The 25,403-nt window shown below is 43.5% G+C and overlaps 1 protein-coding gene across 4 annotated transcripts in view; it reads left to right on the forward strand.

Annotated features, from left to right (window-relative positions):
* The first annotated feature begins 519 nt into the window (after nt 1-519).
* NMNAT3 (nicotinamide nucleotide adenylyltransferase 3) overlaps nt 520-25,403 on the forward strand; it is an 87,290-nt gene continuing 62,406 nt past the window's right edge. For 2 of the 4 annotated variants that reach the window (XM_038415540.1, XM_038415539.1), the window contains exon 1: nt 656-1,159. The gene's annotated coding sequence lies outside the window, so the exon portion shown is untranslated. The other 2 variants (XM_038415541.2, XM_043492847.1) reach the window with 2 other exon arrangements.

The following is a 25,403-nucleotide window of genomic DNA, read 5'->3' on the forward strand; positions in this document are numbered from 1 at the left end:
ATTACAAGGAGCAGAGAACTTCAGGGAAGAGTCCTGCCCCTTTCAAAGGGGACCTTTTGAGGGAACTTAAAGGGCTGGTAGCTCATTCAGAGGAGTAAAATATGGGATAAGTACAGGAGCCAAGTAAAAGTGTCAGCTCTCATGCCTTGATGAGGGTGTGGGGCATTCCCTGGTGTTGGGGTTCTCCCTTGGCTTGTATGTGGGGGAATCTCCGCAGGGCTTGGCTGTGATCTTCTGCCATGAGAGCTCTTTTGGTATGTGGTGGGGGTGGGGGGCAGGTAACCCCTCTGGCGGCTGTAGCGGTGGGTGTTCCCTGAAGGGATGGCTCCCTCCAGAGCTGGGTGTACGAGGGGTTCACTGGGGGAAGCGTGGGATGTGTATGGAGGGGAGGGCTCCTTGGGGGAAATGGGGTCACGGGGGGGGGGTTGTACAGGAGGAAGGGCTCCCAGGGGTGAGATGTGTACACGTGTGAGGGAGGTCACGAGGCGGGCAGAGCTCCCCGGGCGAGGTTACGCCGCTCTCAGCGTTGCCCGCCTGCCCGTCCCCAGCCCCGCCTCTCAGCGGCCGGGCCGGAGGAAGGAGGCGGTGGCTGGGGGCGGGCTCGTCCGACGCGGCTGACGCTGACCCCGACCCCCCCCCCGCAGCGGGTAAGGGAGGAAAGGGATGGAGGCAGCGCCCCCCGGCGGGGGGGGGCCTGGAGGCTGGCTAGGCCCAGGCCGGGCTCTCATGCGCGCCAGGTCCCGGGTGACCCGCCTGCCCGCGCTTGCTGCGGGCTGCACCCGCCCACTCACCCCCTATACGTCCCGGCGGCGGGGATGGGCCTATCTCCGCGCTGACAGGGCCCGAGCGCCTGCGGCCTCAGCGAGCCGCGGGCCCGGCCTAGGCGGGGGGCTGGTCAAGGTCCGTTCAAAGTGACTTTCCGCCCAGGCCAGGCTCCGTTCCCGGCCAGCGGGACTCCGCCGCCCCGGCCATGTGAACGCCAGGCTGCTCGGGCCGGCGCAGCACCTTCCTGGAAATCTGCGTGCGCGCGAACTGGGAAACTGGAAACATCCCCACGCTGGGGTGGAGTGGGGGCTATTCACGGACATTATCCCCCCCCCCTTCACATGCTTCCTCTATAGCGGCCTGTCTGTGCTGTCCGTTGGCCTTTGTAAAGCAGGTAATTGCAGCGCCCATGATGCGGTTGGCTGTAGTCCGTAGCTTACCTGGCATGGCGAAGCCTGGTGGGTTGCTCTGTAGGATCCGTGATCAGGTTTTGATTGTTGACCCTGCTGCTTTTCTTGGAGTCTCGGCCGCTTGTGTTTTGGTGACGGTTTTGAGAGCTTTGGCTCCCTAACTAAAAGGGATTCCTGAAATTGGGGTGGTTGGAGACTTTCATAGTACATGCATGAAAGTCTCTGTAGCTGACAAAAGCTTATGCTCAAATAAATTTGTTAGTCTCCAAGGTGCCGCAAGTCCTCCTTTTCTTTTTTGTGGATACAGACTAACACGGCTGCTACTCTGAAACCTGTCATAGTTATGCAAGTCTGGGTTTGACCTCCAAACCACAGAGCATCTAGTGAATCCACTGTCTGTGTAAGATCCTTCTTTGGTGCTTTGATTCATTCCTTGTCACCAGAAGAGTGGATGACAAATCTGGTTATCTGCCTTTAATGTTGCTTTTCAAATTTCCATATGAAAAAATAAGAGATGCTTCCTTTAACTGTCTGTGTGCTGTATGGGCCTGTGTTTTATTTTTACAGAGAATAGGCAGGGATAACATGTAGCATTGTTGGATATGGATGGTGTCAGTTGATCTTTCTCTACCTGTCCGATCTATGCTGAAGCCAGAGGAGATGGAAAGGGAGACTAGTTCTGGGGGGGGAAAGGATGTATGTGTAAGAGGAGGTAAGGATGTATGTCTGATGGAGGGAGTAGGTGTTTGGTCTGTGTTGCTGTTAAAATCTATTTTGGATTTTTAAATACAGCAAAAGATTAATTGAATTCTAGGCACTGTAAAAGGCAACGTTTACTATCATTTTTGGTAGTAGTATCAATTTATCTCCACATCAAGATAAATGAACACAGGCCTTTAAATTAAATGAGTGTAGAGTATATTATATGGAGCTGCAAAATACAGCTTAAACGTTTTCTTTAAAAAGGCACCAAAAATTAAAATCATGGACTGGCCTGGATAGCTGAGATACAGTGTCAAAAAAGTAGGGCTTGGTAGCTGTCCACAAGAAAATGCCAGTGAAGAAAAGGGGGGAAAAAACCAAAACAGATTGCCCAACTTTTCTGTTTTGATTTTCTTGCAATATTTGGCTGTGCCTCCTTGCCTCCAGCTTTAAGATCTTCTGTTCTGTGAAGTACAACAATTTCTGCCTACTTTTACCACCAGTACTGATCCAGCGTTCAATTGTAGAAGAACGTTGAATTGTTTGGGGTTCTGTCCTTTAGTGATTCAATTAGAGACAAAACAGAGACCCTGATTGCTTGTGGTCACTAAGTCCTCAATTCTCCAAACATGCATATGATTAAAGTTATTGACATGTCCAAGTGTTTACAGGATCGGAACCTACAGATCACATGGAACTTTTTATAGGAGTAGAGATGCAGACCTTAGTGTTCGGACCGAACTCCAACTTGAGTAATGACGTTCTTCACACTCAAATTTCTCCTGTAGTTACCACTGGATAATCAATTTTTGCTTTGTGTCCTGTGTGGTTTTGTGTCAATACTATGTGCTGGTAAATGACTACTGCATTCAACCCAATGGGGTGAGTAAAGTGAGCCTTATATACGGACTGTAAAATGTTCTGGGATCCTTCAGGATGAAAGGTGTTAATATAATTGTTACTACTTCAGAAATGAACCTGTTAGCAGTTTTTACTTCTAATTATTTTATTATTATTATTTTTTGTATTGTGATAGCAGTTGGGAGCCTCATTGGACCAGGACCTTGTTGTTCTAGATGCTGTACAAACACAGGACAAAAAGACAGTTCCTGCCCCAAAGAGCCTGCAATGTAACTATTGCTTATCTATAGTTAGGAGTGTTTTTAACTTGTTGTTAGACAGTTGTCTACACAACAGGTAGAATAGATAGTAGAACCTCATTCTGGCTTCTATTTTTGGGGAGCAAGGGTAGTTTGAAAAATGAAAGTAAATGATTACTAAGCGCTGTTTTCCCTGCAATCTTTGTTTTTTCTTTCTTCTTTACTTTTCTAACAGAAAGTGAAAGCAAACATAACCAAGAATCAGAACTGGGAAAATGAAGAAAAAGGTTTTAAAACTTCTTTCATTAAACAAGGGTATTCCACCAGGGAAGTAGATCTCATCATGGAATGGATCACCCAACACCCCTGCGAGAACCAGCTTCCATACAGAAAAAAACCCCAATTGATCGCACTCCCCTAGTTGTCTCCTTCCACCTCATACTAGAACGCTTCCAGGGTATCATTATGCAATTACAATAACCCATACTTGAGGGTGACCACATCCTGAAAGAAATCTTTCTCAACCTTCTTCCCCTCGCCCCCCATTTCTGCCTTCAAACAACCTCCCTCCCCCAGCCTTGCCAAGGTCATCATCAGAAGCAGGCTCTCCACAGGTTAGGACACACTGACACAAAGTGGTGCCAGAACAACAGATGCAAAACATGCAGACATAGCAGTACCACCCTCACTCCTCCCAACACACCTGTCAAGGTTTCTTCCCCACTCTGAACTCTAGGGTACAGATGTGGGGACCTGCATGAAAACTTCCTAAGCTTACTTTTACAAGCTTAGGTTAAAACTTCCCCAGGGTTCAAACTATTTTACCTTTTGCCCTTGGACTTTATCGCTGCCACCACCAAACGTCTAACAGTTATATAACTGGGAAAGAGCCTGTTTGGAAACGTCTTTTCCCCCCCAAATCCTCCCAACCCTTACACCCCCTTTCCTGGGGAAGGTTTGATAAAAATCCTCACCAATTTGCATAGATGAATGCAGACCCAAACCCTTGGATCTTAAGAACAAAAGAATTTTAATAGAAGAAAAAGTAAAAAGAATCACCTCTGTAAAATCAGGATGGTAAATACCTTACAGGGTAATCAGGTTCAAAACATAGAGAATCCCTCTAGGCAAAATCTTAAGTTACAAAAAGACAGGAATTTACATCCTATTCAGCACAGATTATTTTCTCAACCATTTAAAGAAAACACATATCTAGCTAGATTACTTACTAAGTTCTAAGACTCCATTCCTGTTCTGTCCCCGGCAAAAGCATATCACACACACACGGAGACGAAGGGGGAGGAGGGGTATGTTTCTCCCTCCCCGCCCAGCTTTTGAAAGTATCTTGTTTCCTCATTGGTCATTTTGGTCAGGTGCCAGCAAGGTTATCCTAGCTTCTTAACCCTTTACAGGTGAAAGGGTTTTTCCTCTGGCCAGGAGGGATTTTAAAGGTGTTTATCCTTCCGTTTATATTTATGATAACACATTTCAAGATCCATGAGTCCTATACTTGCCTATCAGAACATGTGGTGTATCTCATCCAGAACATCAAAAGCCACAACAACTTTGTGGGTGAAGCTAGACAATCGCTGTGCTCTCAAATGAACTCATGGAAAAAATACATCCTATCACCTGTGGGCAAACCGTTTTCAGGAAGTGATCACTTCATATCTAACCTCTCAGTTCTCACCTTCAAAGGAAACGTACACAATGTCTTCAAATGATGAACCTGGAACTTAAATTCATTATGCTACTGGACATTAAAAACTATGGACTTGACAGAGACAGGTTTTATAGCTCATTACAACACTCTGTAACACACCCTACCACCTGCTAACCCTTAATTGCCCACTTCATTTTAATTGGTCTCCTACCTACAGCATGTGTAGATTCCCTGATGCTTAAGAATATGTCCCGCCTTCTATTTAGTGTGGACGCTTCAGTTACCTTTTCCAGACCTAAGGAAGAGCTCTGTGTAACTTGTAGCATTGCCCATTCTACCAATATAAGTTAGTCCAATAAAAGGCATCACCTCACCTACCTTGGTCTCACTGAGGAAACAGTCAAAATAGTAATGGGGGGTGGGAATTAAAGGTTGCATGACATAACTAAATAGTAGGAAGTGTATAGAGAATGGACTGGGACTCACAAAACTTGGGTTCTGTTCCTGACCTGGCCTCTGGTGTGCTAGGTGACCACTCCATGGCTCAGTTTCCCCATCTGTAAAATGGTGATAAGGACTCCTTTGTAAAGTGCTGTGAGATCTACTGATGAAAAGTGCTAGATGAGACAATGATATATTCAAACAGTATTGCATTTTTATAGTTTATATTATTAATATGTATCCCAATTAATTGAAAAAGTTTTAAATATTTAGGCTGGTATTTTCAAAGAAGCTAAGGGAGCTTTAAAATACAATGTGAGTTGGGAACCTAAATTCCTTAGGCTCTTTTGAAAATCCCACCTTAATTATCTTAGTCAACAGTCTGTGTTCAAATAAGCACACCCGACAGGCACGCAAAATATATTAGAACATAGATATGCCACCAAAGGAAAATTTTTTATGCCCAAATTGTTTTGAAATCTCTGATCACTTTGATTATTATTTACTAATTGAAATTCTAAACATATAGACTTGTGTGCATGAGGTGGGGGGAAACAATTTAAACTATTGATTTGAACAGCCCGCTTGATTTACAAAATACCTAGCCTTAGTGGGAAAAGTTTTTGCATGTTTTATATTTTTGCATTGTGCTCTGATTACCCAAAGTCTTAATCACAGATTTCCTATTAATTGTGATATGTTACTTTCAGGGTCACCTAGGTGTTATTGAATTTTGCAATTTTGTTTAAAATAGCAACAATAATATGTACAATATTAGCTCAGACTCTCAAGTCTGGTATCCTGTCTCTGGCAGCAGCCAATACTTGAAACTTTAGAGAGTGATGAGAAAACCCATAATGCACTTTAGCAAATTGTACAATTCTGTATATGGGAGAATAATTCCTCCTTGGTTGCTAGTGGTGGTCAGTTTAAACCATGGAGCATTAGAATGATAACCTTTCTTAGATTATCTTTTTTCCATTCTGTTTGAATTCTTTATTTCAGTAGATGACACGAATTATTTGAATGGGAGACTTTTTTTTTAATGACTATATAGTAAATTGGCAAGACGTAGTTTCTCTCAGCAGAACAGGTGCCTTAGCACTATCTGATTTTTAAATGCTGAGTTGTTAGATGAATTGATCTCTCTTCTGTGTGTCCATTGTGTTCCTAGCGTCTATATCATCCCTTTGTTTCCTTTTATTCCCCTTTTGGTCATCCTATTCAACTTACTCATAAATGATCTGGAGAAAAGGGTAAACAGTGAGTTGGCAAAGTTTGCAGATGATACTAAACTGCTCAAGATAGTTAAGACCAAAGTAGACTGTGAAGAACTTCAAAAAGATCTCACAAAACTAAGTGATTGGGCAACAAAATGGCAAATAAAATTTAATGTGGATAAATGTAAAGTAATGCACATTGGAAAAAATAACCCCAACTATACATACAATATGATGGGGGCTAATTTAGCTACAACTAATCAGGAGAAAGATCTTGGAGTCATCGTGGATAGTTCTCTGAAGATGTCCACGCACTGTGCAGCAGCAGTCAAAAAAGCAAACGGGATGTTAGGAATCATTAAAAAAGGGATAGAGAATAAGACGGAGAATATCTTACTGCCCTTATATAAATCCGTGGTACGCCCCCATCTTGAATACTGCATAGAGATTTGGTCTCCTCATCTCAAAAAAGATATACAGGTATTAGAAAAGGTTCAAAAAAGGGCAACTAAATGATTAGGGGTTTGGAACGGGTCCCATATGAGGAGAGATTAAAGAAGCCAGGACTTTTCATCTCGGAAAAGAGGAGACTAAGGGAGGATATGATAGAGGTATATAAAATCATGAGTGGTGTGGAGAAAGTGAATAAGGAAAAGTTATTTACTTGGTCCCATAATATAAGAACTAGGGGCCATCAAATGAAATTAATGGGTAGCACGATAAAAACAAATAAAAGGAAGTTCTTCACTCAGCGCACGTCAACCTGTGGAACTCCTTGCCTGAGGAGGTTGTGAAGGCTAGGACTATAACAGGGTTTAAAAGAGAACTGGATAAATTCATGGAGGTTAAGTCCATTAATGGTTATTAGCCAGGATGGGTAAGGAATGGTGTCCCTAGCCTCTGTTTTTGAGAGGGTGGAGATGGATGGCAGGAGAGAGATCACTAGATCATTACCTGTTAAGTTCACTTCCTCTGGGGTACTTGGCATTGGCCACTGTCTGTAGACAGGATACTGGGCTGGATGGACCTTTGGTCTGACCCAGTATGGCCATTCTTTATTCTTTATCCATTTGTTGTTTCTTGTAATATTCTTAGATTGTAAATTGTTTGGGGCAGCACATAGCACAGAGAGGTACTGATCCATGACAGGGGCTTCCAGACACTTCAGTAATAGAAGCAATAAATAATAATAATAATAGGTATAAGACTTGATTTACGACAAAAAATTCAGATGCTAATGCAGTTGTCCTATTTTTTCAGTGCCCCTCATATTACTAATATTTTGCATAATATATTAATGTAACACTTTCTTTTCCTATACAAGTGTTTGGTTACTACTGGCAATGCAGAGCTTGTTACCTATATTCTTTCTCAGGAAGAAATTAGCAATTAAAATGACATCATGCTCATAAAAAACCTGAAATGTAAAATATGAGCAAACACTTATCACATTTTGAAACTGGAAAGTGAGTGAAGAAAGCATTGGGTTTTTAAAAAGTTTTGGAGGATAGCATCCCCTACGAAAATCTGTTGGAAATCCTGTGTGTTACTGTGGGATTTTTGTGTGTGCTGATAGGATGTGGAACATTTGCATATGGTTTCCTTGTTGAGTGTTCTACAGTAGAAATTCCTGCTGCTTGCATTAGGTTGCTCCATGTTGTAGCTAGATTCACAAGCAAAGCTGGTTTGGGTTAATGTTGTGCCGCTTTACCATTTTTTCAAGGCATTATTTGTAAGTAGTTTGTGCTTTCATAACTAATTTTGGCTTTACTAGTGCTTAAAATGGGGGTGGGGAGAAAGGAAGAGGCACAAAGCATCACAGATCTAGCAAAATGAATAAATAAACTCAAGCCTGTTACTGAAAGATACACTTTATACTCTGTTTTTAACAAAAATGCTGCTTCCAGATTGGGATAACCCCCCCCACACTTTTTTCAGACCACTTTAAGTACTGGCTTTCACCGAGGGGTGATGGAAGGCAGTGAGGGGGGACATGGCCCCATCAGTTTTTACTGGCCATAAGGGCAAGCAATGGGGGAAGGGGATGTAGAGGAGTGAATGGGGAGCAGGATCTTGAGAGGAAGAGCAGGTGCAGGGAGAAGGGCCACACGGGGGGGGGGCATGGTTTGGGTGCTGGCACTCGCCCCACTTTTAGGGAGTTTCCGCTGCTCCTGCTTTCACCCCTAATAAATTAATTTTGCTAATTCTAAAAGAATTACAAGTTAGGGAATAGAACTGTTTTATTTCTGAACTGACCGTTCTAGTGGAATTGTGGAGGTTTTTAAAATTGAGCCTCTAGTGGTTTGAAAATGGAGATGCTACTTTGGCTAAATTGGCTGATCACTTGGCCTGGGAATACTGGCATCGCAGGTTTTAGTCATGCATGTAGCATTTTCCTCAACATTAATGATTGCTAATTGCAGGGCACCGTTCAATCGTGTGCAGCGAACAAACTTATGTTTAGGAGTCAAGATAGATCTCTCATTCAGTACCCTCTGTGGGCTTTGTTCTCTAGCCCTTGTGCAGGCAAAACTCTAATACTGCAGGATAGGGACCTAAGTGAGAAGAATAGAAGCAGCTCTGGTTTAAGTGGGTGGAAAATATCAGGAATTGTTGCGTAAGCTGCAACTTGTGCACAGACTCCTAACACAGTTTGTTTGATTGATTGACTTTTGTGAGGCTTCAAGAACAGCACAGGGTCTGCCTATGGGCAATGCATAGTGGGATCTAGGAGTAACCAAACTGCTTACATTGCCACCAAATGTGTAGATCATGGAAAGGCCCTTGTGGCTAGCCTCATTTGACTCCTTTGGTAGGTAATTATGGGTTAGTTAATTTCCTCCAGTTTTATTAAATAGATAAAGAAGTGAAACTGTGTAAGTATACAGTAATACACGACATACTCAAATTATATCACATTTTTATATTGTATATAATTACAATAAAAGGCATAATTTTAAAAAGTAACAATGTATTAGAGCAAATGTGTGAAGTGTTCTGCAGAAAAAGCAGAAAGACCTTGAGGAGTTCCTTTTTAACACTGAAAACGTAAATAATATAAATGAATTGAGATAAGGGAAATATGATCTTGACAAAGGCCCTGACATTGCATACGCTTTGAAACATATTTAGTGTTATGCACAGAAGTTCCTTGAATTCAGTGGGGCTTCTCTTGTAAATAAAGCTGCCCATCGGCATAAGATTTTGAAAGATCAGGCCCGAAATCAGGAAATTCAGATACTTGCAACTGCAGCACCCTCAACTGAGTGCACCTGTGCAGTCCCATTAATGGGATGCAGGGGTCTGTGCTGGAATATCCCACTGTGCATTTGGTAGTTAATTAATTTTTGATGAATTATTTAATGTGTGAATTTTTGTGAGCAAATACAATATTTATAACTAACATGGATTAGTTTTAGTACACACATGTAATGATTTTATGAACCACATTGGCTGTTATGAGATGCTTTGTCGCTGTGTAATGTCAATGAAAATTTGCCAGTTTAGTGACTTTGATGTCAGTTCTTTGCAATGGCATAAAGAGGATAAATTTTTTTAAAAATTCAGGTGTGGCTTGCATTTCAGAGGAGAAAAGTTTTTGATAAAAGGACAAAACAAATGTAAGTGACATTTTTAAATGTTTATTTCAGAAATGTAATAACAATGAACACTCCCCCAAGATTTAAATTTTCAAACTTAATTCAAGAAATTAATATATTTTTCCTTGTTTTAGAGTTTAGCTAGTCTGGTATTTTTAAATTAAAAGAAAATAATGATGCCAAACTGAATTGAAATGATGCAAAGAAGGCACATTGATGCATCTGTGGCAGGGAATCTGCCTTTGATATAGCTTCTAATGGAGTCAGATAAAGAGCAAAGTATAACAATGTGATTTGAAGGGGCACCATCTTGAGGGGAGGAGCAAGCAATTCCAAAGTGGCTAGCTCCCTCTGTTAACACCTCAGGCATTTGAAATTCATGGTAGGGAGACATATTGCAGTTTATCTGTAATGCACCATGCCCATGGATATGCTGCTGCCAGCTCCCGTTTGCTCAGAAAATTACTGCTTAGACCAAGAAAGGATATTTTAAAGCTTAAAGCCAAGAAAAATGGAGGGACCCCCCATAAAGCTCCACCCCATCTTGTGTGCTGAGCAAGAAAACTACCGTATTTACATAACAAATTTATTTTCAAGATGACAAAATCTGCATGCCTGTCTCTTTTCAGAGTAGCAGTCGTGTTAGTCTGTATTCGCAAAAAGAAAATGAGTACTTGTGGCACCTTAGAGACTAACAAATTTATTTGAGCATAAGCTTTCATGAGCTACAGCTCACTTCATCGGATGCAAGTGAGCTGTAGCTCACGAAAGTTTATGCCTGTCTCTGTCACTCTCTGCATTTAAATGCCAGAGTTAGTCTCCACAGTTGAATGTAAAAAAGCCCAGATGATCCCTTGTGTTCTTATATGGTCACTGCTTTGAAGAAGACTAGGATCTCTCAGAATAACAGGACCAGAGTTTTATCTGCAACTTATAAAAACTACAAATGGACTGTTATATGCCTTGACTATATGCGCAGGAGGTGGTATCTGCTTTGTATTTTAATAGGCTAGGACTGATAATTGATTATTATATCCTTACCTGCGATGTCATTTTTAAATAGTGGGCAAATGAAACTGGCAAATGAAATGAGATGCACTTAAGTCACTGGCATTTCACAGAAGCATGGTCAGTTACGTGGCCCTGAAGTGGTTATATGTATGGTATCTTGAGAGTGTCTGTGTCTAATATTTATACCAGCCTTGCAAAATTCTGCTTGGGCAGCGTCAGTATTTTGTTGATGGGCAAATAGAATATTTTGTACCACTGAAATAAACAAATATACCTCATCTATATAATTATTGCTAATCACAAGGTATCTAGGTTTGGATGCACTGGTAAATTTTCATAACAGTTATGCAGTACTGCTTTGGACAAAAGCACACACTGGCAGGAATATATTACCTTGAATATTTTTTGTTGTGGAGATTGTCCCATAATTTTATGGTATTAGGATGGGTTGATGACCGATTGGCAGTATTTTGTAAGGGGGTTGTGTATATCAGGATTTTTAGCCAAATTTTCCTGTGAGGTTGTGGGAGGATCAATGACATTTTATATTCTTTAGCCAACTTTATTGCCTAAAAATGTAATTTGGGGACATATTACCTGCTGATGTAAATCAGTGTAACTCAGTTGGCTTTAGTGAAGTTGCACTGATCTACACCATCTAAAGATTTGGCCCTTTAAGTTCATGAGGTAGGTTGTGATCTCACACCTGTACAAATCTAATTTTAGTGAAGTTACTTCAGATTCCCTCAGTGCAATACGATCAGAATCCTGTCCTATGTTTGTAGAATTCAATTTTTTATACCTTGTCCAGAAAATTTAATGTAATGTAAGGGTCAGACTGGCCCTTACTGTGCAAGCATCCATGTCTTGTCCTTCAGTTTACTAATTTTACTGCATACTTGAAAGTTCATATATTAAACTGCACTGCTCAGGGCTGTATTGTACATTCTAATAATTAATGAGAAATGGGTCGAGTTACTGATCGTTTCAGCAGAATTTACTATGATCATCTGTAACATCATCTATTATTGATGTATTGAATATAAGCAATACAAGAAGAACTCACAGGGATTCCCTAATGAAAGTTATAATCATTGTTTTATCTTAAAAGCTATTTGATATGGAGAAAGTATGTCCTCCACATTTCTAAAGATGTCAGCATATCTTGTTTGTGCAGCCACATGCTTTACCAGATTTCTCAAAGTGACCTTCTCAATTTGTTCATGCATAAATTTGACCTACTGTACCACATCTCTTGAAGGATCCTGATGTGCTTTATGAACGTACAGCCTTGCCAATAGTGTAGCCACTTTTTGAGTGTAAGGTGGCATTTGGGGACAACTGGCACACAGTGATAGAGAATAGGAAATTTTGGCAGAAAACATCAGGGAAAACCCCCTATGTTAAGTGCCATGGGATTTTTATTGGCAAACAGGACCTAATTGGGCAAGGACTCATTCTGAAGAACTATGGGATGGAACTTAATCTATCTGCTATATTCTAGTACGGTGTGAACCTGTTGTTCAAGACAGTTTAGGTATTTCAAGCTTGATTCTAAGGCCTGGTCTACACTACAAATTTATGTCAGATTTAGCAGCGTTAAATCGAATTAACTTTGCACCCGTCCACACAACGAAGCCATTTATTTCGACATAAAGGGCTTTTAAAAACGATTTCTGTACTCCTCCCCAACGAGGGGATTAGCACTGAAATCGACATTGCTGTTTCGAATGAGGGTTAGTGTGGATGCAATTCGAAGGTATTGGCCTCTGGGAGCTATCCCACAGTGCACCATTGTGACCGCTCTGGACAGCACTCTGAACTCGGATGCGCTGGCCAGGGGTATAGGAAAAGCCCTGGGAACTTTTAAATCTCATTTCCTGTTTGGCCAGGTGAGCTCATCAGCACAGGTGACCATGCAGAGCTCATCAGCACAGGTGACCATGCAGTCCCAGAATCGAAAAAGAGTTCCAGCATGGACTGAACGGGAGGTACTGGATCTGATCGCTGTATGGGGAGAGGAATCTGTGCTATCAAGAAGATATGCTATGGCAAAACATTTCAAAAAATCTCTGAGGCCATGAGGGACAGAGGCTACAGCAGGAACTCAACACAGTGCTGTGTGAAACTTAAGGAGCTCAGACAAGCGTACCAGAAAACCAAAGACTCAAACGGACACTCTGGGACAGAGCCCCAAACATGCTGCTTCTACACTGAGCTGCATGCAATTCTAGGGAGGGCTGTCACCACTACCCCACCCATGTCCGTGAACTCCGATGATGGGGTACTCTCCACTATGCCTGAGCATTTTGTGGACAGGGAAGATGAGGAGGAGGAGGACAAACTTGAGGAGAGCACAGAGTACACCGTTCTCCCCGACATCCAGGATCTTTTTATCACCCTGACTGAAATACCCTCCTAAACCCAACGAAGCTGGAGAAGGGACCTCTGGTGAGTGTACCTTTTTAAATATAATACATGTTATAAAAGCAAGCGTTTTTTCATGATTAAGTAGCCCTGAGGACTTGGGTTACATTCGTGGCCAGTACAGCTACTGAAAAAGTCTGTTAATGTGTCTGAGGATGGAGCGGAAATCCTCCAGGGACATCTCCATGAAGCTCTGCAGGAGGTACTCTAAAAGCCTTTGCAGAAGGTTTCTGGGGAGAGCAGCCTTATTCCGTCGTCCATGGTAGGACACTTTACCACGCCATGCTAGTAGCAAGTAATCTGGTATCATTGCATGACAAAGCCTGGCAGCGTATGGTCCCGGTGTTTGCTGGCATTCAAGCAACAGCCGTTCTTTATCTCTCTGTGTTATCCTTAGGAGAGTGATATCATTCATGGTAACCTGGTTGAAATAGGGGAATTTAATTAAGGGGACATTCAGAGGTGGCCGTTCCTACTGGGCTGTTTGCCTGTGGCTGAAAAGAAATCCTCCCCGCAGTTAGCCATGCGGTGCGGAGATGGAAGGGGGGGCATTAGCGCTGAGCTGTTCGCATTTGGCTATCAGGGATCTTCCCGGTACCAGCCACACGGTGTGGGGAGGGGTAAAGCGATCATCCCAGAGAATTGGATGGAGGGCGGGTTAGCTTGGTTTCTGCTGCTGCACGTTAACAGGAAAACCGCAGCACTAAATGGCCAACTCAACGTGCTTTGCTTGGTATGGGAGAGGAGGGCGCTGCTGTTATGAAGGTTGCAGAAGCCGAAAGACTATGGCTTACCATGGCCGCCTGTAAGCCAAATTCTGTTGCCCAGCACTGCGTGTGTGATCTCTAACACCAAAGCCGTGGGCACTCAATATAAGATGCAAAATGCGACCTTGTACCAAAATCACATGTGCAATGTAATGTGAATAGTGTTGTTCACTGTGAAAGAGTATAGCCATTGTTCTGTAAAATGTATCTTTTAAAATACTTCACTCCCTTTTTTTTCCTCCAGCAACTGCAAATGTTTCAAGCCTCCCTCCTCCATCCCAAAGGCTATCTCAGATAAGGCGGCGAAAAAAATGCACGCGTGATGAAATGTTCTCTGAGCTCATGCAGTCGTCCGGTACTGACAGAGCTCAGCAGACTGTGTGGAGGGACACAATAGCAGAGTACAGGAAAGTGGCCAATGAATGTGAGGAGAGGTGGCGGCAGGAAGATCAGAGGAGGCATGAGGCAATGCGGGATCAAATGGACATGCTCTGGCATCTGGTGGAGGTTCATGAATAGCAGCAGGATCACAGACTGCCACTGCAGCCCCTCTTTAACCGCCCTCCCTCCTCCCCAAGTTCCATAGCCTCCTCACCCAGACGCCCAAGAATGCAGGGTGGGGAGGCTGCACCCCGGTGGACAGCCCAAGCAACAGAAGGCTGTCATTCAAGAAGTTTTAAAGTGGCCTTTTTCTTTCCCTCCTACTCTCCTCCCACACCCCACCCAGGCTACCTTGTGAGTTATCACCCTATTTTTATAATCAATTAATAAAGAATACATGTTTTTTAAACGATACTGACTTTATTTCCTTTGCAAGCAAGCTGTGATCGAAGATGGGAGGGCGGGTGGCTTACAGGGAATTTAGAGGCAACCAAGGGGGCGGGTTTTCATCGAGAAACACACAGAAGTGTCACACAGTACCCTGGCCAGTCATGAAGCTGGTTTTCAAAGCTTCTCTGATGTACAGCGCTTCCTGCTGTGCTCTTCTAACCGTCCTGGTGACTGGCTGCACGTATTCAGCAGCCAGGCGATTTGCCTCAACCTCCCACCCGCCATAAACATCTCCCCCTTACTCTCACAGAGATTGTGGAGCACACAGCAAGCAGCAATAACAATGGGAATATTGGTTTCGCTGAGGTAGAGTGTGAGTCAGTAAACTGTGCTAGTGACCCTTTAAACGTCCAAATGCACACTCTACCATCATTCTGCACTTGCTCAGCCTATAGTTGAACAGCTCCTTGCTACTGTCCAGGGTGCCTGTGTAGAGCTTCATGAGCGAGGGCATTAAGGGGTAGTCTGGGTCCCCAAGGATAACTATAGGCATTTCAACATCCCCAACAGTTATTTTCTGGTCTGGGAAGTAAATCCCTTCTTGCAGCCATTTAGACAGACCAGAGTTCCAGAAGACGTGAGCATCATGAACCTTTTCCGGCCATCCCACGTTGATGTTGGTGAAACATTCCTTGTGATCCACCAGTGCTTGCAGCACCATTGAAAAGTACCCCTTGTGGTTTATGTACTGGCTGCTCTGGTAGTCCAGTCCCAAGATAGGGATATGCGTTCCATCTATAGCCCACCACAGTTAGGGAATCCCATTGCAGCAAAGCCATCTAGTATGACCTGCACATTTCCCAGAATCACTATCTTTGATAGCAGCAGCTCAATGATTGCATTGGCTACTTGCATCACAGCAACCCCACAGTAGATTTGCCCACTCCAAATTGATTACTGATTGATGGGTAGTTGTCTGGCATTGCAAGCTTCCACAAGGCTATTGCCCTTCGCTTGTGAACTGTGAGGGCGGCTCTCATCTTGGTATTCTTGCGCTTCAGGGCAGGGGAAAGCAAGTCACAAAGTTCCATGAAAGTGCCCTTATGCATGCGACAGTTTCGGAGCCACTGGGAATCATCCCAGACCTGCAACAGTATGTGGTCCCACCAGTCTGTGCTTGTTTCCCGGGCCCAGAATCGGCGTTCCACGGCATGAGCCTGCCCCGCCAACACCATGATCTCCAAATTGCTGGGGACCGTGGTTTTAGAAAAATCTGTGTTCATGTCCTCATCACCGCGCTTCCATCGCCTCCTCGCCTGGTTTTTCAGGTGCTGGTTCTGCATAAACTGCACGATAATGCGCGAGGTGTTGGTCATAACTGCTGCGGTGAGCTGAACGGGCTCCATGCTTGATGTGCTATGGCGTCTGCTCGGGCAATCCAGGGAAAAGGGCATGAAATGATCGTCTGCTGTTGCTTTTACGGAGGGAGGGAGGGTTGAATGATGACATTTACCCATAACCACCCGTGACAAATTTTTGGTCCCATCAGGCATTGGGAGCTCAGCCCAGAATTCCAATGAGCAGCGGGGACTGCGGGAACTGTGGGATAGCTACCCACAGTGCACCGCTCAGAATGCTGATGCTTGCCATGGTACTGTGGATGCACACGGCCGAATTAATGTGTGTAGTGTGGACGCATGCATTCGACTTTATATAATCTGTTCCCAAAAATCAACTTCTGTAAAATCGGAGTACTTTCGTAGTGTAGACATGGCCTTAAAGCACTAAGTCATCTTCTCAGTTATTAAAAACAACACCTGAACTTCAGCTGTTTGTTCTGCAGCAGCAAGCTAACAAAATCTGACCAGATCGCTGCACTTACTCTGATTCATGATCCTTGAAGACCGATAACACAGAACCAGAAGGATATGTTGGCTTTATCTGATTAGAACCACAGCCAAAGTCAGTGCTTTCCCACCCACCTAAATTGATGGGGAAATTTTAAATATAAAATGTCTAAATATATTTGTAAAATTCTTGTTAAAATCAAGCTTAATTTATTCACTTAGCTCTAGCTTTAAAAAAAGGAACAGCTAAAAATGTGGGTGGTGTGTGCTAATCTCTGAAGTGGTTTATACCCAAAACATTTTTTCCATTCCTCCTTACAAAATTTGACTTGCTCATGCTGAATAACTATTTTTTTATTTCAGTATTTTTTCTTATGCACACCATCATGGTATAATTGGGCAAAGTAGATTTTGTGCCTGGGCTGGTAAATTTTCAGGATGGTTTTGCAAGGCTGCCCTACCTGCAGTGTAGTCCAAAAAAGTTACCGATAAATGTTAATTGTAACCAATCGTAACCTTTTGTGAAGTGATTTTTTTGAACATCAGAATTGGAATACCCTGAAAAGCACATTTTTGAATGAGTATACAAAACTTTACTGTGGTGATACTTGAGCTTATATATAATAATGATCTCTTAGCAATAGTGTTACTCTCAAGCTTGCATCCTTATTTTTCTCAGTAGTAAAATATAAAGGTGTTTCCATACTACAGAGCCATCAGAGCCAAATTATCAAAGCTATAATATCATCAGAGACAATAAAGTACTTTAAAAAATCCTTTTAAACCTCAAACATGACATGCATATCTCTTCGTGTGATCTGTTGCTTTAATTACTCTTATTACACAAATGCAGTAGAAATATTTTTTCTAGCATTCCTAAGGCACATTATTTTATTTTATTTTTTTACTAATGGGATTTCAGGCTCCAAGACTTTGTGATGCTTTGAGGCCCACATATCTCCTATATACGATACCTGGGCAGTAAGCAGTTGAATGGGCTTGTGCTCTGCCATCTTGCAGTTTTTAAGCAATGTAGCAGCAAATAACTTTAAGCACATGAAGACGGTTTGGAAGCCCAGCAGTTATTTGGAAAAAGAACTACATGGGAATGTAACCTTTATCTTAAATGATTGTCTGCCATTTTTGTCATGCAGCAGAGCAGACTTGAATCTGGTTTGCTGTGCGGTAATTGCACAATCATAAAATGCTACCATGCAACTTAATATTTCTGTTTCTTGTTGAATAAAATGGTCTGGCTAGCTGATCTGCAAATGCCAGGCTTTGTTGTTTGCATTGCCTCTCACCTTTTAGTACCAACGGTTTAAAAGAAAAGTTTTTCCAGTGACAAGCCATAATTTAAAAAATGATGGATGCATAATAGAGTATAACAGCTAGAGATTTTTTTAGGACACATTTGAATCGTTCTGTTTCCCAAATTTACTGTAGAAAAATAGTAGAGTGAATTGACACTATATACTGCAATTCTGTAGTCGTACCACCCTGTGCTCTGGTCCTGTATGTTTTAACCAACTAATTAGGGCCAGGCCTAGGTGAGTATTTGGATGGGAAACTAAGGACATGGCTACACGTGTGAGTTAGAGCACACGGAAGCAGCTCTGGGCACCCTAAATCACGACGCGTCCACACTGTCAAGGCACGTAAAACGCCCGGTCTCCACGGCTGGAGCACTCCTGGTAATCCACCTCGATGAGAAGCATAATGCTTGCTGCACCCCGGCTGGAGTGCTGCAGCACCAGTGAGGACGCCCTGTTCTGTTAATGCACTCTGATAGACCTCCAAAAGTGTCCCACAATGCCTGTTCTAGCCACTCTGGATATCACTTTGAACTCTATTGCCCTGCCCTCAGGTGGCCAACCGTCAGACCTGCCCTTTAAATTCTCTGGGAATTTTGAAAATCCCCTTCCTGTTTGCTGAGCAAGATTCTCAGCAAATGTTTTCAGGTGACCATGCCTCCACGCACCAGGTAATCCCAGTATGGAGCAGTAGGAAGGTGCTGGACCTCGTCAGTGTTTGAGGGGAGGAAGCTGTCCAGTCTCAGCTGTGCTTCAGCCGTAGAAATTACGATACCTTCAGACAGATATCAAGGGACATGATGGAAAAGGGCCATGACCGGGATGCACAACAGTACACGGTTTAAGTGAAGGAGCTGCGGAATGTCTACCGCAAAGCCTGCAAGGAAAACCGCAGCTCCGGTGCTGCCCCCGTGACCTGCTGTTTCTACAAAGAGCTGGACGTAGTACTTGGGGGCGACCCCACCTCCACCATGGACACTTCAGAGCCCAGTTCAACAAGGCACGAGGAGGAAAGTGGGAGCGAGGGTGCTGAGGAGGAGGGAGACACCCTGGCATCCCTAGATGCATGCAGCCAGGAGCTGTTCTCAAGCCAGAAGGAAGGTAGCCAGTCGCAGCGGCTGACAAATACCAGAGGACGTGCCCGGTAAGCGGCTTTTATTTTTGGAAGGAAGTTGTTCGGTACAGGCTCTTGGGGAGAGGAGGGTTAGGGATGGATGTGAAATAGGGCGTTGATGTGCTCTCTCACATCGCAGTAATCGGCCTCAGTGATCTCTTCAAAGGTCTCATGCAGAAGCTGGGCAATGTACTTGCGCAGGTTCCTTAGGAGAGCTACTGTGCTCCTTGTCCCAGTCAAGCTAACAGTCCACGCCACTGTGCCGTGAGGGGCAGGGGGCCATTGCTGCACACAGGCAAGCTGCATATGGGCCAGGGCCAAAGCCACATTGTAGTAGAAGACCCTCCCTTGCTTCCCAGGTCACCCTTAGCAGCGAGATATCTTCCAGGACGAACTCCTGTGGAAAATGTGGGTACAGTGTTCAGTATGGGGCCCCCTGCAGCTGTTAGCTCTTCCCAAGGCACAGAGCCCCAGAGGACAGTACGGCAGTGAAACAATCTGTCTCCCTTGACCCTGTGTTCTTACTCACCATTTGAGGGCTCCTGTGGGTTATGTGGGCTCGCTTTGGGACAGGCAAATTCTGCTTTTGGGTAGACTGTGCTTGTCTTTGGGTATGGGCGAATCATTGCTCTGTCTGGTGTGAACAGTGCTGCCTCTGTTAAGTGTTGCATTTTGGCTTTACAGATGCAACCTTTAGATCTTGGCCATCCTTGTTATTACCGGCCGAAAGACTCCAAAGAATTAGTAAGAGGCCACGTAGAAGCAAAGAGGGAATGCTGCATGAAGTAATGCAGTAGTCCCTTAATGAAAATCAAAAAGTGCAGGAGTGGTAGGAGAGTGAAAGGAGGGTCCGCCAACAGAATGCAGATTGCCGGCACCAAAGCACGGAGCGGCTGCTAAGCATTATGGAGTGCCAAGAGGACTCGATACAGGCACTCGTAGCAATGCAGGCAGAGCACTACCGCATCCTCCCCCCCTGCAGCCCTTGTCCCAAAACTCTTTCCTTTGTGCCTCCATGTCTAACCCACTCTAACCCACTTTCCCCCACATCCACGTTCTTATTGCCTCCAACACCTGTAGCTTCATCACCCAGCCCTGCAAACTACGACCCTTACCCACTGCACTCTACCCCTGTCACCATGCATTTTAGCCAGCCTGAAGTGCAGCACTCGTACAGCACTCCAGACAGGATGGCTGAATATGAGAACAGGACATATGCAAATCTGTGATTGAACCGTTCCCTCCCACCCCCTTTGCCCTTTCTGTTCCCAAGCAGTTATGTTTCTTTTCAATAAACTGATTTTTTGGCTTTGAATACATTCTTTATTATTGCATTAAGTAAAAGATACCATAGCCCAGGAAAGCAACAGGCACTGCAAGTCAGTGTAGCAAACACGGATTCCTACTAACATTCGAACCACTGCTCCTCACTCCCATGCAGGGCACCAAACATTACTGGTGGCTTTCAGCCTCAAATTGTTCCATCAGATGCATCCCTAATCCTTGCAGTCCCGTGCTGGGTCCTTCTAATAGCCCTACTCTCTGGCTGTTCAAATTCAGCCTGCAGGTATTGAACCTCCGAGTTCCATGCCTGAGTGAATCTTTCACCCTTCCCTTCACAAATGTTCTGGAGGGTACAGCACGTGGATATAACCATGGGGATGATGTCATTGGCCAGGTCCAGCTTCCCATACAGACAGTGCCAGCGGCCCTTTAAACTTCTGTCGTCACAAGTTCATAACAGCAGAAATCTCACTACATAGAAAATGGGTAGATAACAAGCTACACATACAGTCCTGCAGTAGCACAGATACAGGGATGCAGTTGTGCCACTGTAGCACTCATTCTACACTGACTCAGCCTGTTGTTAAACCACTCCTTGCTGCTGTCAAGGCTCCCTGTATAGGGTTTCATGAGCCATGACATGGATGGGTAAGCGGGATCTCCAAGGAACACAATGGTCATTTGAACTTTCCCTACGGTGATCTTCTGGTCTGGGAAGAAAGTCCCAGCTTGCAGTTTCCTGAACAGACCAGTGGTTCGAAAGGTGCATGCATCGTGCACCTTTCTGGGCCAGCCTGTGTTAATGTCAATGAAATGCCCACAGTGATCCACAAGCACCTGGAGAACCATAGAGACATACCCCTTCCGATTAACGTGCTTGGAGGCTAGATGGGCTGGTGCCAGAATATGTGTCCCATCTATCATCCCTCCACAGTTAGGAAAACCCATTTGTGCAAAGCCAGCCACAATGTCATGCACGTTATCCAGAGTTATGGTTCTTCTGAGCAGGATGCGATTAATGGCCCTGGAAACTTGTATCAACGCTATTCCAACGGTCGACTTTCCCACTCCAAACTGGTTAGTGACCGATCAGTAGCTGTCTTGAGTTGCTAGCTTCCAGATTGCAATAGCCACCTGCTTCTCCACTGGCAGGGCAACTCTCAATCTCATGTCCTTGTGCTGCAGGGCTAGGGTGAGCTCATCACACAGTCCCATGAAAGTGGCTTTTCTCATCTGAAAGTTCTGCAGCCACTGCTCGTCATCCCAGACTTGCATGACAATGTGATCCCACCACTCAGTGCTTGTTTCCCGAGCCCCAAAGCGGCATTCCATAGTGGTGAGCATGTCCGTGAATGCCACAAGCAATCTTGAGTCGGATGCATTATGCGAGTTGACATCATTGTCAGACTCCTCACTGTCAGTTTGTAGCTTAAGGAGTAACTCAACTGCCAAACGTGACATGCTGGCGAGACCCATCAGCATATTCCTCAGGACTTCAGGCTCCATTCCAGCCTAAAGGGAAGACAGAGCGCACAGTACAAAAAACATTGAAAGATGGTGCCAAATGTGGATCGAAACACAGGGATTCCTGGGATGCGAAGCGATTTATCATGGGGGGTTGGGACAGGACCCATAATGCCCCACACACACCCCCGACCTCTTCCCACAAGCCACGGCACCAGAATGGGAAGAGGTGCTCTGTGGAATAGCTGCCCATAATACACAGCTCCCAATGTTGCTGCAAGTGCTGCAAATGTGGCCACGCCAGTGCGCTTGCAGCTGACTGTGTGAACACACTGCAGCACTTTCCCTGCTGCGCTCTCCGAGGGCTGGTTTAACTCACAGTGCTGTACAGCTGCAAGTGTAGCCATGCTCTAAGTATTATGGAAACTGTTTGGCAGTTTAGCAGGTGGGACTCTTCGCTCTGTCAGTACTGAATCAGTGCCCTGCTATATTGTTAAGGGGCACTGGACTGTTGTATGAGACATAAAACACAAGTTCTGAGCCTTTGTTTCCATTAAAATTCACATATTACTTTTTGTAAAAGTAGGGGTGTTTCCTGAGTTCAGATTTCTCCAAGGTAATTTAATTCTACCTACTTGCATCTCCCCTGCAGTTTCAGTTGAACAGAGTATTTTTCTTCATTTCTTGTCTTAAATTTCTGTGTAGTGCTACTGTATATTAAGTAGCTACTGCAGAGCTGGTTGCATTTAAGTATGGAATAAAGCATTCTCCTGACTTCCCTTACAGGGATGTTTGGATGAGCACATAGATAATGAATGTGTTTAGAGATCCCCGGATGAAAGGAACTGTATTCTTACATATTAAAGCTTTAGTTTAAACCATAAATAAATGTAGTAGTTTTAAATCTGGAAGAAGGGTATAGTATGGGACTTAAGAAATAAAATCATTATCTTAGAAATCACATCTTGGACAGCTTTGAGGCTATGTATTGCCTAAGCCTAACATCATCTCTGGACGGTAGCTAAATACTATTATCCCCATTTTATAGATAAAGAGATGGATAAGGATGTGAATTTCTGAAGTGATGAATGACTGATGTTTCCATTAAAGTCAGTGGGAGTATTGCAACCTCAGAACCTCTGAAAATAAGCCCCATATTATAAGGATCATGGTCGCATAGGTACTCTGTAACATAACTAGTGATAGAACCCAGAACTCCTGACAGCATTCAGTTTTAGCCACAAGGTTATCTTCCCCAACTATTTGTTTTATTTCCTATAGAACTCTCTCTTAGACTGCAATGTATGTGTGACTGGCTGGTAAGTATCTCCTCTTAGTTGCCTGCAAAACAAATCAAAAATATGTATCAGCAGTTAAAATTGTTGAATTACTTGTGCACAGCTTCCCTCAAAAGGACATATTCCTCTCTCTCTTTCAATTCTAAGATAGAATATGTAGGAGGGGGTGCAAATTGTATCTTTTTCTGAAAACTTAATGGCACACCCATTTAATCAGAGCAGTTGGTGGGGACTAAATTCAGCATAGTTGATTTCACTGACTAAGCACTATATAGATGTTGCACCTGGTGATGTTTGCACACTTATTTACAGTAACTAACAGGTGCAAATTGGTGTTTATTGACATATAGTTAAATTGGTGCAGGCTTTTACTAACTTAATGCTACATCCCTGCGATTAAACAAGTGAAACAATGTACTATTCAGAACTGTTTTAATGGTTTATACAATGCTTATTTTTATGTAACACATGAAATAAATGTCAGCCTCCTGGCACAAAGTGTAAGGATTTGACAGTTGAGATGGTCATTTAATTGGCAAGTTTATTTCTACTCTGTGTGACTAGTTAAAGCAGTTCTTCTGTATATGCATGTAAGTAAACTAGATGTTTTATATTTATTGAAAGTTTAAAGGTATTTGAATCCATATCAACAATAGAACTCAGTAAATTGTAAAAGAACATGTGTCTACATTGGGGTTGACATAAGGCTCATTGCTCAAGAGAAATATGTGGTGTTTAAAGTTCTTTCTCCTGGTCTTGGCACTGGAAGATTTTTTCCATTGATGTAAAGAGTCAGAGCTTGGGTTTTTTTCAGGAGAAAGAGTGTCTAGTCAGTTGCACTGCAGCTCGAACAGCTTTTGTAGAACTTGTGATTCATTTCCATTCAGGCCTAGAGCCTTCTCAGTAGTTTCTAAAACAAGCACATTCGTTTTTCAATTCTTTAGCTCCATCAGTACAGCTGAAATAGTCCCCGTTGGGGAAAAGGTAAATTGCCCAGCCTTGCCTCGAATCTGGGAGATCAAATCCTTCCTTTTTATAATTGTAGTTAAAGTTAACATTTCCCTTGCATTTGATTTCTCTCAGGAGCTTAGATGAAAAGGCAGTTAACACTCTTCATCCTGTTCTCTTTGCTATAACTCTGCTTGATTTTAAGCCTTTAGTTAATTAATGTCATACAGAAAGTTGTGCAAATGTGTGCTTTGTCTACACCTGAGAATAACCTCATCCAGCAGTCAGTGTAGCTATACAGGGTCCCTGGTATACATCTCCCCCTTATCCGTTGTTTCTGATATCCGTCGCTCATCAATAGGGGAACATGTTCCGATTTATGTTGGTCCTGATTTGCATATCTGTTGTTTGCATGGATCAGGACTGACATAAATTAGAACATGTTCCCCTCTTGTATAGTACAGTACTGTACTTGCGTCCACCAGCCACGTTCAAGGCTTATTACCGACGGAGAACATTCTCCATGCTGATTAAGGAGACAGCCGGTGAAGGAAAGCCCAGTGTAAAGGAGTTTTGGAAGTCCTACAACATCTTGAACGGCGTGGAAAACGTTGCCGCGTCATGGGAAGAGGTCACTTCACAATGCATGTACGGCATTTGGCACTGTGCATGGCCAGATGCTGTCCACAGCTTTGTGGGATTTGATGCCATTCCTGCTCTCAAGCAAGAAATTGTCAAGTTGGTGAAGGATGTCGGCTTCGAGAAGGTGGAGGAGGAGGATGTACAGGAGTTGTTGGAGTCTCATGCTGAGCAAATGAGGAACTGATAGAGCTGGACCAATAATGGATATCCGAAGAAAGCAAGAATGATGATGACATAGGGCAGGAAGCCAGGAGTCTGACAACAAAGAAACTCTCCTGTTTCTTTGGATTGCTGGATGAGATGTCGGAAATCATATAGAGCAGTGATCCTTTTCGTGAATGGTCTGCCAAAATCTGAAGGGTTCTCAGTGATGCAGTGGCTTGCTACAGGGAGATCTATCGTTCAAAGATTTATACATGAGAGCAAACGTCAATAAAATCCTTTTTAAGACTTCTGCAACCAAAAAGCCAGCCCCAGAAAAGCCAGCCCAAGAAAACCCAGCTACCCTACCTAAGTTTATTGTAATTGACACTGTTTATACTGTATTACTGTATTGTATTTACTATATTAAAATGTTCTATGTGTTTGAATGGCATTAGTAGGGGTCTACATTATTT

Source organism: Dermochelys coriacea, chromosome 9 (assembly GCF_009764565.3).
Source record: "Dermochelys coriacea isolate rDerCor1 chromosome 9, rDerCor1.pri.v4, whole genome shotgun sequence".
Lineage (NCBI taxonomy): Eukaryota > Metazoa > Chordata > Testudines > Dermochelyidae > Dermochelys > Dermochelys coriacea.